A 19,140-nucleotide genomic window follows, 5' to 3' on the forward strand; every position below is an offset into this window, starting at 1 on the left:
CTTTCTTCTTTAAGGACATATATCATGATAATAAAAGCTATTCTGAGGCTTTTCCCTTGTGTTTGAGCTATGTAGAGATATCATGTCGTGTCTATTATTGCATTTTTATGCTCTCTTCTAGGAATCTTGGTTTGGAAAGATTGTGATACTATGTGCTGATATCTGGAGTAGTCTTTATTGGGTGGCCATTCTGTTTCTTGGTATTTGTTGCCATCTCTGGTTCTGAGGTGAATATGGTGATTGTGTGTTGCCTGGTAGAAAATTATTCTGGAATCCTGATAGGCATGGTGACTGGGTTTCCCAAGTAAAGTGGGTTTGTAGGTGCTGAGAGCTCGCACTTGGAAATACAATTTGGCTATAGGGTGGGGGACTGAGCAGGTTCGCAGGAGGAAGGAAATGCAATGTTTTAGCATAATCTGTTCAGTTTTTTGGAAATAAGGGTAGAGAGTGAGGAGAGACTACAGTTGGTGGTTTGCTACAGAAATGGGCATGAGCCTGGGGAATTTGACTTGGAGGATGGAGGGAGGGTTGGGGATCTGCAGTTTTTCTATGTGCTTCACTGCCTGGAAGGGCCTGCAGGTTCCCAGAGAATGTCTATTGCAGTTTGGAGCTGAGACAAAGCAATGAGTACAGGGAAGGAATTTTTCAGGGTAAAATCTGAGTTGACCACTTGAAACTGACAGGTGAGAGGGAGAGGCTGCAGCAGGTGACATGTTACAGAGCTGGGATTAAAAGTGGGCAGTAGCATCTGGAGGGCCAGAGGGAGAAGTGAAGATTACTGTTAGCTTGCTTGACTCCCTCACTGGAGTAGCCTGTGGGTTGCCAGAGAGTACATGTTGGAGGTGGAGGCTGGAATAAAGACACAAGAGTGGGAAGGGAATAGGAGGGGATGTGAGGGAGGCTGCAGCGGTTTGTCTTCTTCAGAGCTAGGAATGAGACTGGAGAGGCGATGGATCTGGAGGAGTGGAGGGAGAGCTGACGATCTGCAGTAAGCCTACCTGATTCATCGCCTGAGTCTTGCTTAGCCTATTTCAGATGCATAGATTCTCTCCCATTTGTGAATATTTTCTACCTACAGAGCCTTACTGAGTGTTTATTACCCACCATAAAATATTGTAACATTTTATAACATTCGTTGATTCCCTTAAAGCAAGTGTCTTTGTAGTCTCTTCGACACTGTCCTAACTTGACTCAGGATCTGTTTTGTGGATTTGATTGCTGTGATTCTGTTTCCTTTTCCTTTCCAGGCTTCTTCAGCTTAGTCTTGACCATTGCTTCCCTTCAAACACATGCATTTTCAAAGTTCAGCTTTCAACATATTTCCTTCTCTCTCTCTTCTCTTTAATTACAATCCAGCAACTGATGAAACCTATAGTTATAATTTAGATTCCTTCTCTTTCATTGATGTTTTTTAAAAGTTAACACAGAGTGATAAGACATTCTCCCTGACTTCTGGGTCTCTTCATCTGCATAACACACATTTTCCCACTTTGTAATCAGAACAAAAGACCCCTTGCCCTTCCCAACAAACCTCATAATTGTCCATTGATATCTATAATCTCTATTATAAAGTTAAGGCTTTTCAATTGGGGCACTCACCTTGTCTTCTCCTGGCTAGTCTTTCAGAACTAGGCAGTCAGAAGAGCTATTGTTTTCTTGCTGATAACCCCTTTTCACCCCTTCCTAATCTCAACATGTATGTTATTTTAGTTGATGACATAATTTTTCTCTAACCTAATATTCCCATTGCTCCATCTGAATAGGTCTCATAGCTCAAAACCTGCCCTAAAGCAATCTGCTCAAATTGTGACTTCTTAAATCGTACTAAAGTACAGCTATAATTACCCTTCATTACCAACTGTGCATCCACTTGGTTTATGAGTATCTAAACAATTTTATTGACTACATTAATTTTAATTCTTAATCTGTATGTGCCTTTCTTCCTGTCTTCACATAGTATTAGATTCATTCAAGGAAATTTTCCAAATCTTGAGTTTCATAAAGTCGTTGGAAAAAGTTTCTGATGTCTTTTTCTTTCTTTAGTACAAATTATTATTAAAAACTTTCTTATATTCTTCATTTTAATTGTTTGTGTTGATTTACTGGCTTGCTTCTTCTACGAGAAATGACAGATTAAAGATGATAAATTACAGGACCACTTGAATATGTTGGTAGATTTATGAATGCCTACATTGAGAAGGTGTCTAAGGTTTCACTGGACTCCCTGGGAAAAATATTGATTATTAATGTCTAACTGAAACTAGAGATCAGCACATGTAGTTGAGTGTAGGTTATTTTACTTCTACAGCTATTTTCTAGTGAACTATAATCTAAATTTGTCCAGTGAGAATGATAAGACATCCGAACTACCTACAGTATATGAATTAAAAATCACAACAGTGTGAAATCTAAATTGTATTCCTATACTTCATTTAATTCATTAGAGTCATGACTGACACAATTCATCTCTTTGCCAAAATTACATGAGTAAAAAGCGTTACCCATATGTATCACGGCGCCACCAGTCTAGCGTGACGAAGAAATGCTCTAGAGTCTACTCTGCTTTCTTGATTATTAGGGAAAAGCCAACAAAGAGGAGACATTTAAAATTGGCAAGACTTTGATAATGAAATGTAAGTGCAGATACTATGTATTATCTTGTGGAGAGTTAATTATTCTTCATTAAAATTAATCACATTCTCTTTTAGAAAAATAAATCACCTAGTGTCCATTAGGCCTTGCTATTTTTAGTATACCCAGCTTCCATTTGGAAACTCAGGGTGGACATATAACCTTGCCAATGGAACCACAATCAGAGGGCAGAAATTAGCACATTTCCTTCCTCTAAAAAGGTCAAGTGATATGCTAGAAATAACCTTGGTTCTGGCACTAAAGTACAGATTCAAATTCTTCATTATCATTTATAAGCTTTATGATTTTGTATTATGTTAATACTTTCTAGAGCTTTTTAAAAGATTAAAATTTAGAATATCAAGCAAAATAATGCATTTAAGTGCTCAGCCTGTATTATTATGAAGATCAAGATAAAAAAATGTGAGGGTTAGAATAGTGATGGTGATGGTCGTGGTGACTATGAAGAAAGTGATGTGGGATTCCCCTCTGTATGCTGTGAATACCATTAGTTAATAAGGAAACTGCTTTGAGCCTATAGCAGAGCAGGGTAGAACTTAGCTAGGTGGGGAAAACTAAACTGAAAGCTGGGAGAAAGAAAGCAGAGTCAGAAAAAAGCCATGTAGCCCCGCTGGAGACAGACACCTGAACTTTACCCGGTATGCTGCAGCCTTGTGGCAATACACAGATGAAAAGAAATGGGTTAAATTAAGATGTAAGAGCTAGACAGTAAGAAACTAGAACTAACAGCCAAGTAGTGATTTAATTAATATGTTATCTGTGTGATTATTTCTGGAGTGTGGGAGGCCGGGAAATAAACAAGCGCCCTCTCACAACAGGTGATGATGATAATGAACAGAGGAGCACAGTGATGCTGACAACAGCTTTAGTAAGAACACCCACTGAGGCACCACACCCTGACTGGCTCACTAACAGCTCTGACCTTCCTTTCCTCTAAGTTTATCTTACATATTAAGCCTGCACCACACAATTCACTTTGGTAGATCATTCCATCTAAAGTAGCTAAACTTTGCATGATAGTTCTTCATATTTGAGGATATGAGGTACTTTTTAAATTGTATGTTTGTTAATACATAGTTCATTTTCTCATTATATTCATAAAAATAGTGCTATTTTTGAAACACTCCAAAAATGTTTGACACAAGTGCTGTGTAAATACTACTGCTGTGAATATTAATATCATTGTCAATATTATTTATTAGATCATTTAGTTCTTGTAAAAATAACACTATCAAATAACACTTTTAAAATGCTTTAAAGGCTCAGATTAAAACACACAAATTTACAAATCTCTAACTTTGCATTTTCTGTCAGAGTGTTTTAAATTTACGATTGTTTCTCTCAGGACCCAGGAGCACAGGGTGGCTCACCGATCATTTGTTAGGTCAGGTCAATATTAGAAAATGTTCACTAAGCTGATTTAGAGAGGTCATGGAAATATTTTGATTCAGAAGCCCATTTGAGTCGAAGCCAAAAATAACAATCCATATTAATGTCAAAACTTAGAATTCATAACCTGCTTCAAGTCTTTATGAGCAAATAAAATAAATGATTAATTAAATGCAGATACTGTGTAAACTGACTGAAAGTGATGCATGCTCTCTCAAGTTCTTGAGTGTCTGCAGACATCTCAAGTGTGCTAAATGATGTTGACTTACTTGCTTCTGATACTCTTAAAGGACGTCTGAAAGGATATGGATGTTAATCAGTATCATACTTAAAAATGTAAACAAAAGAAGAAAATTTACAGATTCATGTTGCAACAGGAAGAAATAAGTAGCTGTCTGTGATGTCTCTTCTCCAAATGACCACTTACTGCACTCTGTTGCAGGTTATGGTATAAAAAGGTAAACATTCCGACACTCAGAAACGATTACTATACTTTCTCTCTCTCTCCCTCCCCCCTCCCTTCCCCTTCCTCCCTCCCTCCCTCCCTCCCTTTCTCTCTCTCTCTTTCTTTCTCTCTCATGCACACACATATACACATGCACATACACACACACACACACACTATCCAAATGATGGAATTGTCATTATTTTCTTTGCAATGTATGTGCAGTGGGGTGTCTTCACTGAATAGTAATTTACAATTTTTTTTTCTCTTCTTATACAAGGTTCCTTGCTCAATGTGGAACATCTATTTGATAAACATAGCATGTCAATTCAATTTAAGATAATAATTGGAGAGTAGGAGTATACGAAATTCTATTAATTTCTTAAGCCTTCTGTAATCTAAAACTAATGACTATTTTTAAATGTCACTTTTGCCATTATAACATCGAATGAAAGTACATAGATGTGGAGAAATGTCTCAGTAATTAAGAACACTTGCTCCAGAAGTAGGGAGACCTATTCAGATACCAAATATGCATTAAAAAAAAAGAAAAAGAAAGGAAGGAAGGAAGGAAGGAAGGAAGGAAGGAAGGAAGGAAAGAAAGAAAGAAAGAAAGAAAGAAAGAAAGAAAGAAAGAAAGAAAGAGAAAGAAAGAAAAAGCTTGGAGTAGTTATATGAGCCTGAAATCCCAGAACTGTGGCAATGGAGACAGACTGGGTTAACTGGGGACTTGCTGGCCACTTAACTGAGCTCCAGAAACAGGGTCTCAAAGGAAAAAAGTGGTAGAGAGACCAATACAGCACCTATCTTCGTTTATTTACTCTCTCTCTCTCTCTCTCTCTCTCTCTCTCTCTCTCTCTCTCTCTCTCTCTCTCTCTCTTTCTGTCTCTCTATCTTTTAAAATATCAAGAAATAGAGAGTAATCTGAAATAAAAGCTAATAACTAACCTAAAAGTTTAGAAATATATGTCAAGGTAAGTTAGATTGAAAAAAAGAATAGATATATGTTTAATAACTTAGTTCTACCTCATAATATTTCATGTGTACCTATAGCTGTCAATTACTAAAAACCTCTACTGTTCTTAATGGATTCATACTGGAATAAGTGCAGTGATAAAGTTAGTTATTCCTTAAATTTTGAACATCTTAAGCATTAGCATTTTCCCTTGGTTCACACAAGACACTTTCAATAATATTTTCACTTAAACTTTGAGGACATGTTTAATTTTATTCCACCAATCTATAATCCTCCTAGAGGAACAAAGCAGCATTTACCTTGCTTATTCCTTATTCCCCAGGATATAGCTGAAATTCGGTGAAAGTTCACTGCATATTTGAGTAAGTAGCAAAGCATAAAAAGAAGAAAGAAGAAATATGGAAGACTTGCAAGCAGTCTTCTGTACTTGGAGTGTTTTTGACAAGCAGGAAAACAATCAAAGTGGTTAATTCACACTGTCAAATAATCAGCCAGTGGCTTGTTTTAGACTCATACTCATTCTTTTTGTGCATGGTAACTGCAAACAGAAGGAAGATATATTTGCTCAATTAAGGAGCTACTCAACTGGTGACATCTAGATTATAAGGGAGCTTTCTTGTTCCTGCATCTTAATGACAACTATGGAAATCCCTTGATGTACTTTCAGAAGGACCCTTTGAAAGATTTTTCTGGAGAAGGAATCAGAGAGAGGCAATATGAGGAAGAAGAATCTCAGTTGTAAGTTTATTAGACCAGACTAGATAGGAATGAAAAAAGAAAGAAAAGAAAAAGAAAACCCAGAATGGACTCCTAGGAATTATTTAGGAAGGAAAAAAGAAAGAATAAAAGGTACATTTAATGTTCAAGGTCAGAGTGATCGGAAGTTAGGAAAGTCTAACTTTGGTAGAAGAAGGGGTTCTCCTAAACTAAAAAAAAACAAATGAGGTGTCAATGGTGAAGCCTCAATAACTGACAACATTTTCAATTCAACTGCCATGCACAACTTCAATAAAGTAACGCGGGTTTCTGTGCTCAGTGTCTTACACAAATAATCACATTTAGCTTGTAAAATAGCTAATGAGGCAGGTAATATAATCCTAATTTTACAGATGAGCAAGTACTGTTTTTACTAACACGGAGATATGCAACTATCTGCCTATGAAGCTGATCCAGATGGAGAAAAGCTGGGGATGAATGTTGCAGTCTGAAGAACTATGCTCTACTGTACCACTTCTAGTTGTTGTTGTTGTTGTTGAACACTGCACTTAAGTTTGGAGTTTGTCCTGTACTATTTTTACAAATGTATATGCTAATTCTCTAATATTTTTCCAAAGCCTCATCAACTCTGCGAAACATTACATGCTGCTGGTGGTCACCCCTAAGACTTAGACAAAAATACACAATGTCCTCATAGATCCTACAAATTACATACAGTGCTGTTGAACATAAACGGCCATTAAAGGTGTTGAAATAGATGCAGACCATCCAGGTTGTACTCCAGCAACAAAAATAGCTAATTAAAAGAAGAATATGCCCATTGAGTATGTTCCCTGATTCTGCCATTGTATGTCTCCTATGACTTAAGGGAGAAATCTCCAAGGTTGTAAGATAGGCCACACACTGACCTTGGTACTTCCATAATGAGTCAATAATGCATCCTCCATAGTTAATGCATGAGAAAGCCAACCACAGAAATTGCACAAAGAGGTCAAACTTGCATCCCTTGTGGCCAGTTCCTCTGAGCTTAGAGTTTAGAGCCAACTATTGTGAAATAAGAACACTTTTCATCTCCTGTTAATAAATAAATCACTAGTTGTTTTATATTTTAAAACTTCTGAAGAGTGCCCCAGGGGCTCTGTAGAGGATCTATTCTCTGGTTCCATCAGCCATGCAAGCGTTGTTTGCTTGTATCTATAGTCATCTATTTGAGCTATGCCATGAATTTTGTGTCCCCCTAAAAGTGGGCATCATATAAAGCTTTGTATGAAACTAGCTGCCATGATGTAATTAGAGGAGAAATAAATCTCACCACCTTGATGACAGCCTGAGTAACTGAAAGCAGGCAATATAGATAGCTTTGAGAAAATGGAATCTTGTATTCTTTGACAGTGTAATTATTAGGCTCTGTCAGCTTATTCTACTTTTTTCATAAAAATCTCTTAATACTTCACAGAGATATTACTTTTGCCATCAAATATCTCTCAGTGAAACATTAATAATTTAGGATCTTCTATATTAAAAAATTGTTAATTCACCACTAAATGCATGAGATGTCATAACTTGCAGTCCTTCCTATGCTAGAAGATTATTTTTTTAAGTTTTACTGAGATAGAATTAGTATATCAAAAAGCTGCATGTCGTGTATGCAATTTGCTGAGTGTGGTCACATAATGCTCTCGTGTTACCATTACAACCCATTAACTCATTGCCCGTCTTCCTTTTCCTTTAAAGTCACACACTTTAGACTCAATGTAGGATACCAAGGAGAAAAAGGGGGCCGCGTTAAAGAGCAATTTTCTGTCATCTTCAGGCCAAGTGAGCAACATCACAATTTCAGGTGATGTAGGAAAGTCTGATGCTGGTTTTAGACTTCCTTAGTAAGAGTAGACTGATATGTAATTATAGGCTCTTCTTAAGCATATAATAACTTCTGAAGTTTTGTATTTTAAAGACTTCCTTTTGAGATAAAGTAAATAAACAATGGTAAGTGCATATTAATTGTTTGAAAGGTATTTTTATGAAAGAATAAAATTTTGTCCTCTGGAGTACACTACTATGAGTTTTAATCAACAAATTCAGTCTCATAAGACTTTAATTAACTAATTAAAAAACTAAAATACATGCTTCCCCTTTATTGGAATCTACTCTAGTTCTAAACCCATTGTTAAACGATGACCTGCTTTCTGCCCCTTTAATTTTGTCACCACTTTATTGTAAAGCTACACTTCATATGGACAAGTAATAACCCGTTTATCTTTAAAGAGGGCATTCATGATTATGATGGCAAAGACAATGACATCTAAAACCATCTGATGGTAGGCATTGTTCTAGCTATGAACAATATTCTATGAGATAAGCTACACCAGAGCTTAGAAGATTGCTTGGTCAATGGAGTGCTTTATGTGTGGGCATGAGGACCTGAGCTCAGTCCCCAGCAGCCCTGTAACACAGCTGGGTGCACTGCACCTGCAATCCCAGCATTATGAGAACAAACAGGAAGCCCTATAAAACTTGCTGCCCAGGAATCTCCAAGTCCAGCTTCAAGTGAGAGATGCTATTAAAAAAAATGAAACTGGAGAGAAATTGAGGCAGATGCTCAATTGTAATCTCTTTCTTCCACGTGCATGTACACACAGGTACGCATGATCCTGCAAATGTGTGCAGACATGTGAGCCCACACATACATGCATACAAGTACAAAAAAGTGAGACAGTGTCATTAGCTTATTGTAGAGAGAAGAAAAAGTTGGGTACAATCTCATAATTTGTAAATATAATAGCCTGAATTTACATCTTGTTAGTTTGATTTCAGAACTCGGCAACATATCCGCTGCCATAAATTGCTTCCAGCAACTGTTCCCAAACATGTCATTTGTCCTTAGGTTTCATGGTAAAATGCCTTTAATTCCTTTCCACATACATGAGATACTTTGAAGAAAATAAAAGTACACAGATTATGTAATTTGCCTGAAATAACTCACTTGCAATTAAATAATGAAAACTTAGTTTTCTATTTTAAAGGAATTTAGTTTTAATCAGAGACTTGCTCTCTTTTTTTTATTATTTCCTTCAGTGAGAACATTTCATTTTCATTCCAAATCAGCATGCGCATATTCTTTGGAGTTTGTCTAACTTGCTGGGCATTGCTACAAATCATCCTCCAGATTTAAGATTACATAGTAAAATGCATTTGGTACAAAAGATACCTCATCTCTAGCTTGATTTATCTCTACCTGTGGAAAATTGAAGGGATGAAAATATCTGCTATTCTGAATCAAACTGCATTGAGTTGACATATGGAAAAAATTATCATCATCTTAACAGCAGCTTTTCCTCAAGAGGTTAAATCATTGTTCCAGAATGAAGATAAAAATAAATTTTGCTGCTGCATTGAGCATGCTATCACCTGATTGTAGCCTAGTGGAATTGGAAGAGCCATCTCCAATAGAGATGTCTACCGGGGGAGTGGGATTGTATTTTACAATAGCATTTGTAGGGATAAGCACACTTGGTTCACAACTCTAAGAAAGAGGACTTTAAATACTTTACATATTTTAATTAACCACCTCTTTACTTGGGGCATGAAGAGTAATCTGTCTTATGGAGGTAAAATATGGAAAAGAACTTTGAAGTTTTTGGGTAAACATACTACACATTTTGGTAATATATTTCATGGTGGAGACAACCCTGTACAAATACTGGAAAGAGCAGAGAAATCTTTACAGCTGACATTCCAAGACATCAACTTCTTGAATGGTCCATGGATTATAAAGTTTTCAAGTTTCTGTAAAAAAAAAATATCCAGAACAGGCTCCAAACCTACAGTGATATTCTGTGTTGAAAAACCAAAACCAAACCAAACCAAACCAAACAAACAACCAAAACCAAAAACACATGTCATTGGAGATATATCAGATCTAAACATAATACCAACATACTTTCTTTTTCATACTACCTGTGCTGTTTCTTGGTTTGTGTTATTTTTATTCTGTTTTTAGTCATTAATTTTATCTCTTTAAGATTTTTGAAAACAACAATAATAGTGCATATCCTAAAATCTCATAGATTTTTAACATATATGATAAGCAATTATATATTATGATATCTACTTCATATATTTATATGAAGTACATACTAAAGATGTTTAAATATACCATCACAGTTATGGAGAGAATGATACGTATACATTAAGATTATATATGTACAATTTGATTAAATGTGACTCATTTTCATATATAATACTAATAAAACATCCTAAGAAATTCTACAGTGATTTCCCTGGGTGAATATGGCTTCTGATCAGGTTCACTTTGTTATTATACTAGGATCATTTTTCCAATTGACTTTGATCCCTTGACTGTGCTGAGCAACCAGACTAAGGTAAATAGAAATCCCCTTTTCTCATTCAAATGTCACACTTAAAGTTTGAAATCAGGAGCAAACATATAATGAACCTAGTACACAGCTTGAAAGCACTGTTAACTACAGTTATGTTTTACTCTTACATTCATAGTATAGAGTGACTGATGTGGGAGTGTCATATATCAATCTGTTGATTTCATTGGTTAAGTTATAATAAACCAACTGCTTGGCCTCAGCTTGGAACATAGATGGGAGGAGTAAACAGAATAGAATTCTGGGCGGAAGAGGAAGTGAGGTCAGACTCTGCTCTGCTTCCGGGGACAGACCCGACAGCTCTGCTGGAGCAGAGACGCCATGCTCAGCTCTCCCAGGCAACTCCAACCCACGATGGACTTAGGCTAAAATCTTCCCGGTAAGCGCACCTTGGCGTGCTTACAAACATTATTAGAAATGGGCTAGTCCAGGGGCGAGAATTAGCCTATAAGGGTTAGAGTTCATGGGCCAAGCAGTTCTTTAAATAAATACAGTTTGTGTGTTGTTATTTCGGGCGTGAGCTAGCCAAGCGGCTGGGGTGTTGGGGACGCAGCCCCGCCGCCGCTCCTATTTCAACAAGTGACTATGATTCATATTCCTTTATCAGGCTTTAGATTCCCTGAAGGAAGAATCATAGCTGTATGGAGCATCATGCAAGCAGAGGTCGGGAAATGCAGGCCTGAGCAGCACTGATAGCAGTACAAGGGTCATTTTCTCCGCTTCTATTAGCAAATATAAGGTCTGTGTTTGACAGTACCAATTCTTCCTCAGCATTTCCCTTATAGTCATTAGAAGGTGGGCCATGATGAAAAATAACACTCCCAGAAGCTAAAATTAATGTTCAAATACTCTGTGAAGAGGATTTGACCTTCATAGTGCCAATTTCTGAAAAGAAGGACAAGGAAGGGGGATTTTTCTGTTGCTGAGTCCTGCTCTAAGCACCTGAGTCTCCTGATAATAGACGGAAGACAAAGGATGATGAGCTGAATGCACAATGGGGATGAATGCTCAGCCTCTAATTTCCTTATGCAACCTTCCTCCTATTGATTTCTGCCTGTTGTAAATGATCACCTGGATGTCATGCCTGAATGATCAAAACCGAAAAATAATGAGAGAAGGGAGGAGGGAAGAATGGAGGGAAAACATAGATGATAGTAGGGAAGGAGAGGAGATATACACAGACAGACAGACAGACCAAAAGATAGAAAGTCAATTTCTGAGAGCAACCTTAAGCCAACCTCAAAGTTCCTTCCACTAAATACTTTCTATATCACACCTTGCAAGCCAAGCTATATGGCTAACACAGACAAGTATTATGGGCTAATATAATTTATAAGAGTTAATAAGAAATCTGAGCTACTAGGTCAATCAGTTTATAATTAATGTAGACATCTGTGTGATTTTTTTGGGACTTAATGACTGTTGGAACCGGGCAGGACAGATACCTCAGAAAACAATGCATGAATGAATGATTTATTCCAGACTTTTAGAGATTTGTGACAAAACCCACAATGGACAGAATTAGCTTTGTGCCTCCTTAGCCATCTCAATATACTTTCTGCCAACATTTTGTTAATTAGCTTTCATAACAAGGACTTATTTTGTAAATATTTTGTCAATTACTTATGTCTGCCATTGGGTTTTAAGCCTCTTTAAAGTGGGAATATTTGTATGTTATTTATACTGTTTCCAAGGGTCTTTTATCCAATGCTAATAATTAAAATATTTTGTGAATAAATTAAAAAAATGAATAGATAAATCTGAAACAAATAAATGGGAAAATACAATATGAACTATTTCCATTAGAACTTTCAAGATGGAAAATATTCAATTATGCTTCACCACCATAAAAATAATAATTGCAAGGAAAAACTTAATATGTACTAAAAGAGCTATGACTTCCTACTTATGTATCCCATGCCTCCCCTGCACTGCCATTTGATTCTCACACAAGTGCTCTCTTGCTGTTTTAATGCACTGACTTTGGGGGAACCAATAAGCTTCTCTGTTCTTCACAGTAGGAAGGGTCAAAGCCTTTCCATGATTTTGAGACATAAATATTGCATAAATAAATATACAAATGTCTTTATCTTTTCTGGTAACAAGGTGGACATTAAGGGGAAAAAGTAGTTTTGGCGGGAACAGAGAGTCAGAGTGATTAAAGAGAAAGGGTGCAGGCTGGAGGAGGATTTATGGAGATAAAGTGAGCATAAAGACACCATTTGTAAAGGAAGATATGCCCATCTGTGCACGAGTGGCTTGACTATTCTGTGAGTCACCTACTGACCTCCACAAAAAACATGAGAAGTGGAATCTAGTCATGGTATGCTCTTTCAGGTTTGAATAACAACTGAAATTTGGGCACATATTAGACCCCAATAGGGAGAATGTTTCTGATATCTTACTAAACTGACATAGCAGCAAATTGATTTTAAAAACCTATGCTTATACCCATTGTACTGGTTGGTTTTGTGTGTCAGCTTGTCACAAACTAGAGTCACCAGAGAAGAAGGAGCCTCAGTTGAGGAAATGTCTCCATGAGATTCAGCTGTAAGGCACTTTTTAAATTAGTGATCATTGAGGGAGGGCTCGGCCCATGGTAGGTGGTGCTACCCTTGAGCTGGTGGTCCTAGTTTTATTATGAAATCAGGCTGAGCAAGTCAGGGGAAGCAAGCCAATAATCATCACCCCTCCATGGCCTCTGCAACAGCTCCTGCCTCCAGGATCCTGCTCTGTTTGAGTTCCTATCCTTACTTCCTTCAATATGAACAGGAATTTGAAAATTAAACCAAATAAACTCTTTCCTCCACAACTTGCTTTTTAGCTGTGGTGTTTTATGACAGTAACAGATACCCTACCTAGACACCCATAGAAAATATCGGTTCTAGCCTTAGGCAGAGAGGCCTCTCCTTACAAGAAACAGTAGTGAAAATGAAAACTCATGGCTGCACAAAATGTTGAAAATAATGGACAGATGTGGTCCTAGTCCTGAACATGTCACATATGCAGCACTACCCGTGGTTCAAGGAACATTGTGGAACACAGGAGGTATGTATTTAAGAACCAGAAGAAACGAGTAGGGGTAGGAAGCAACTGTAGTTACTTTCACTGGGCGCACATACAACTAGCCTTATCAGTCAAAGCAGAGGGGCTAGTTCATAGGTTATCTCTGAAATTATGGCAATCAGTCCTCAATTCAGACAATAATTTGTCTTTACTTTGGATTCTCTGAGTATAGCCAAAGGGTATGGATGTGAACATTTACCATTTACCTCTGAAACATACTAGTCAGTAGATTCTGGGAGAGGAAGAGATCACTGTTTGCAGTTGCCCACTCTCTGCTGAGTTCATCAGTGCCAACAGACAACTCCAAACACATGGGGACAGAGACAGCCCTGGCTAGTCTTTGCGGAACATGAAGCAGAACAAATAGATATAAACTGGGGAGAGATTTAAGAGGATGGTGGACATCTTAGGAGAAGGTCGACATCGGCGGTGTGGAAGTGAGAAGTAGAAGCGGTCAATTTGCAAGCTGAGCATGTATGAAATTGGAAAAAATAATAAAATCAAAATAACTTTTGAATCCGTTCAGAATTTATACTGCTCTTTATCAGCATGAGGAACAGGAAAGAGGAATCAAATGGATTTATGGTTTAGTCCCTGTCCTTTCCAATGTCAAGAGCCCAAAACTGCTTTCCCTCTGAATGAGGCTACACCACCTCCTGCAGGTAGTGCTTTGAGGAATTATCGCCTTGAACAGATATAAATTTGGCTTAAATTACCATCCCACAGAAAGCCAATATAATTGAACTTCAAGATTAGGGGAAAGAACTAGGGATGATTAAAGGGCATTACATTTGAAAGTCTGCAAGAGTCTAACTAATGAAGCCCTTGCCTCTTGTTTCCCAAGGTGGGACAGGAGAAGGAGGTACACTGAATTTTTTTCCCAGAAGATTTTCAGATAAAAGATCAGATTAAGGTACAATGAATATTAAGTGACTTTAAACAGTGCACCTTGGTGAGGTGCATCAGAGGAAGAAATCTAGGCCAGCCACACTAATGTGCACTCACTGTATCCCAGCCCTTTGGGTATATGCAGAGAAGCCCAAAATAAAGATGTATTCTTGCCACAACTGAGGACTGGTACCAATTACAAACTATGTAAGTAGAATGGTAACTTGAAATGTGTATTTCAAGTTCAAAACTTTGAAAGTTTATATCACAACAAGAAAGTAGATGCATAGTAACTAAATAAACCACCACAGAATTGGAATGTTTTATTCGACTAGCTCCTAGAAACATTTTTTGTTGTTGCAGAAAATGACACATAATTTAATGCCCAACTATAGGAAATGTTTTGCATTATTAAAGTTTATTTTGTTTTATTCTTCCTCCAAAAACTAACCCCAGGTCCTTTCAATTGATCCATGTTAGATAAGAAGTGGGTAAAAAATTTCTAGATGGATGTAGTCAATATTCAAAAGGAAGGCATGAAATGCTACTGCTGGAGTATGTGTTAGTCTGAGTGTGAAGATAGTATATTGCTTAAGAGCAAGGATTCTACTCTTAAGAATTATGTACCAAAGTAGAAACTTTCCGGTACTGGTTAATTACCATTAATTTTAAAAAGAAGGGGTGACTTTTGTCCACTAACATATAATTTAATGTAATATTATGTACTGTTCTAAACAATCTGTATGTTTAACTCATAAACTTTGTGTTTTCTACATGGATTGAAAACGGTTAGCACCAATTTTTCTCATGGGAAACCAGAGGTTCATAAAGGTTAAATAATTTGCCTAACTAAAGATCTAGCTAAAAGCTAAGCTATGAACTTAAGCATTCAAGCACCAAAACCTGGACTTCATCATTGCATTCACTGTGCATCTATAGAGGTTATATATTGCATACCTGTACAAATACACACACACACACACATATTCCTTACGGCACATAAAAATTGTTACTACTATGTATTATCAGTGTGATGAACTGTTAGAATTCTGTGGTTGATAGAAATGAGATCAAGTGGTCCTAAACATAGGAGGAGTTTATAAAATCACTACACAACATAACATAAACCAGAATTGCCTCTTATTGTTTATTGATTATGGGTACATTTCAATAGTTAGTGGATAGGTGAAAAAGACAGACACATTGGACAGCTTTTTAATGCCTATATTTGGAAGTTGAAGCAAAAGCATAATAAGTTCAAGACTAGCCTATGCTTAGACCCTGTATAAATGGGTGGAGGCATGAAGGAAGGGAGGAGAGTTGAGCTGTAAAGGGCTGACCAAGCACTTGTGAAGGCCTTAACTCCATCTCCAGCACATCACAAAAGAATAGATGAAGGTCATCATTCATAATTCAAATCATCTGAACAATATCAGTATGGGGGATGAACTAAAATATTTGTATAGCATTTTAAGTTTGTAACTATTAAATCATTGAATATTAGTCCTATTATAGTTTCTTTTATTATTGTTGAAAATAGATTCTTCTGTTGTACAATACATCCAAACCATTGTTTGCCCTCCCTCTACTTCTATGTTTCCCTACCTCCCGTCTCTCCCAGACTCACTCCCACATTAATTTCCTCTTCAGAAAAGAGCAGGCTTCTAAGAGACAATAGCCAAACAGAACAAAACAATATATAATAAGACAAGGCGAGAGCCTGTTGTAGGGAGCTGCTTGGCCACATTCTTATTTCCCGGTTGCCCAGACTCCCAAAATAACCACACAGAAACTGCATTAATTAAATCACTGTTTGGCCTATTAGCTCTAACTTCTTACCGGCTACTTCTTACATATTAATTTAAATCTCCATTAATCTGATTATCCCCATGTGACTGTGGCTTACCAGGTAAAGTTCCATCTGTCTCCAGCAGAGCTTCATGGCTTCTCCCTGACTCTGCCTTCTTTCTTCCAGTGTTCAGTTTAGTTTTTCCCGCCTATCTCTACCTATCCTATGGCAGGCTCAAGACAGTTTCTTTATTAAGCAACAGTATTCACAGCATACAGAGCGGAATCCCACATCAAGAGCCTTTACAAAGAGGCTGGAAGGTCAAACCAATAAGAGGGAAGGAATCTCAAGAGTAGGAAAGGGTCAGAAATACACCTGCTCACACTATTAGAAGTCCCACAAAAACACTAAGCTAGTAGCAATATATTCATATACTCAGAACAGCCAATTGACAGATTTTGAAAGTGATATTTATTCTTATCATTTTCACCTCCCAGACATAAAATCCCAACTTACAATAATTACCTTATCTCCAGTTCTCAAGTGCACATGGGAAAATTTATGAGAAGAGAAACTTCATCCGAGAAAAGATGACAAGAGACCAAGCACATTCTTTGGTCAAACACTGGGTAGCACCACTGGCTTCTCATCAATCCTTCCTCTGGTTTTTAAGATACTCAGAACGCATGGGTATTGCTTTAGCTAATAATAAGTATAATAGTTAACACTAAGTGCTTACTTAAGATCATACTTTTCTAAACGCATCAGTTAATCTTCACATTAAATAAATGCCTTCAGAATAAACACAGTTGTGTTTAAAGACAGTACATGTGTCTTGATCACCTCACATATTTAATATAAGCTGATATCAAACCATGGCTTCCTTAATACAGGAGTCCTTCTACTGTGGTACCCACAGACTTTTCTCTGAATACATTGTAAGTTACTTGAGTGTGTAAAATGTTGTCTTTGTTATAATATAATAGTAGCCACTTATATTTCGTAGACAATCACAGAGGGGTTGGCTGAAACGAATCATTTAACAGACACAGAATTGTTAGCAGAGTACGGAATTACACAGATGGGGCCATCCTTGGCAAGAGATGAACATGGCTCCATTTGTGTATATTTAAATATTACAAATTTGGCGATGTTATGTATGCCTGCTACATTTATATTGCTTAAATCCCCATAGTTGTTTATATACATCTACACTCATCATATTATTTACAATAAATATTTTTAATTAATTGTGTGTAAATTATACCTCTTTAAGATATTACTGACTACTAAGGTTTTATTTGGATAAATAACTAGAAGTAGGGTTAATATTTTTATTGTCAAATTTTAGAGGGATTTTTATAGGGTTTACTTTCAGACCTAAACATGCTGTGCTTTCAGTTCAATATACACACAGTAGAGAAATGCAAATCAAAGCTCCAGTGAGATGTCACTACACACCTGTCAGGATGGCAGGATCAAAAACTCAGTTATTGGTGAGGATCTGGAGAAACCAATTTTCTTTGTTTTGGTGTTGCCATAAATTATTTGAAAATTTCATTGTCTTTGTACATATGTTCACTCTTTTAGAACAAATTCTGAAAATGATGCTTGGCCTCAAGCTCCCTAATTTTCTTCATGCCACCTGTAGGTCTATGGTGTCTGACTCTTTAAGCTATTATTTTTATTTTATATTTCAGTTTCATTTTATGTCATAAAATATAGGATTCAGTTGTCAGGTTTCCTAGTCACCAGGAAGAAGCCATCTTGTTTTGCTTTGTTCCTGAGAGAGTGTCAAAGAATATTCACAGACTTATTCCCTGAAATGTAATGTTTTTCATTGCTATTTTATGATTTTTTTAATTAATTAATTTATTTATTAAAGATTTCTGTCTCTTCCCCACCACCACCTCCCCTTTCCCTCCCCCTCCCCCAAACAAGTCCCCCTCACTCCTCAGCCCAAAAAGCAATCAGGGTTCTCTGCCCTGTGGGAAGTCCAAGGACCACCCACCTCCATCCAGGTCTAGTAAGGTGAGCACGAAACTGCCTAGGCTCCCACGAAACCAATAGGTCCAGTAGAATCAAAACCCCGTTGCCATTGTTCTTGAGGTCTCAGTAGTCCTCCTTGTCCGCTATGTTCAGCGAGACCAGTTTTGACCCAGGCTTTTTCAGACCCAGGCCAGCTGGCCTTGGTGAATTCCCAATAGAACATCCCCATTGTCTCAGTGTGTGGGTGCACCCTGAGTTCCTTGCTTGTGCTCTCTCTCCTTCTGCTCCTGATTTGGACCTTGAGGTTTCAGTCCGGTGCTCCAATGTGGGTCTCTGTCTCCTTTCATCGCCTGATGAATTTTAATATTCAGGAGGATGACTATATGTTTTTCTTTGGGTTCTCCTTCTTATTTAGCTTCTCTAAGAACCCGAATTATGATTTTTAAAAATTAATTTTTATTTATATTTGTGTAATATATTTGCTTTTCCGGGTTACTTAGATTTGTAGACTGATGTTATGTTTTATTTTGGGGTGCTTTCGTGATTGTATGATCAAAATACCTACATGTGAATGCCATCCGAAGTATTTGATTTAGTCCTGCATGAGTGTACTATCTAGTATAAATTAATTTAATTACTTATATTCAGCCAAGATAATTTAGATTGAATTATAGATGATGTTGTGATGTCAGCTGCATTTTGTCTTCTGAGTCATTCAACTGATAGGCCTTTCCGATGAGTTTTTAATTTTAAGTATTTTTTCCTAATGCAAATATGACAGTATGCTTCACTTTGAGAGCTTTTTGTTTACTTGTTTATCTGTCCTCTAGAC

This window comes from Alexandromys fortis, unplaced genomic scaffold, assembly GCF_014885135.2.
Source record: "Alexandromys fortis isolate MF-2015 unplaced genomic scaffold, M_Fortis_MF-2015_v1.1 scaffold_16, whole genome shotgun sequence".
Lineage (NCBI taxonomy): Eukaryota > Metazoa > Chordata > Mammalia > Rodentia > Cricetidae > Alexandromys > Alexandromys fortis.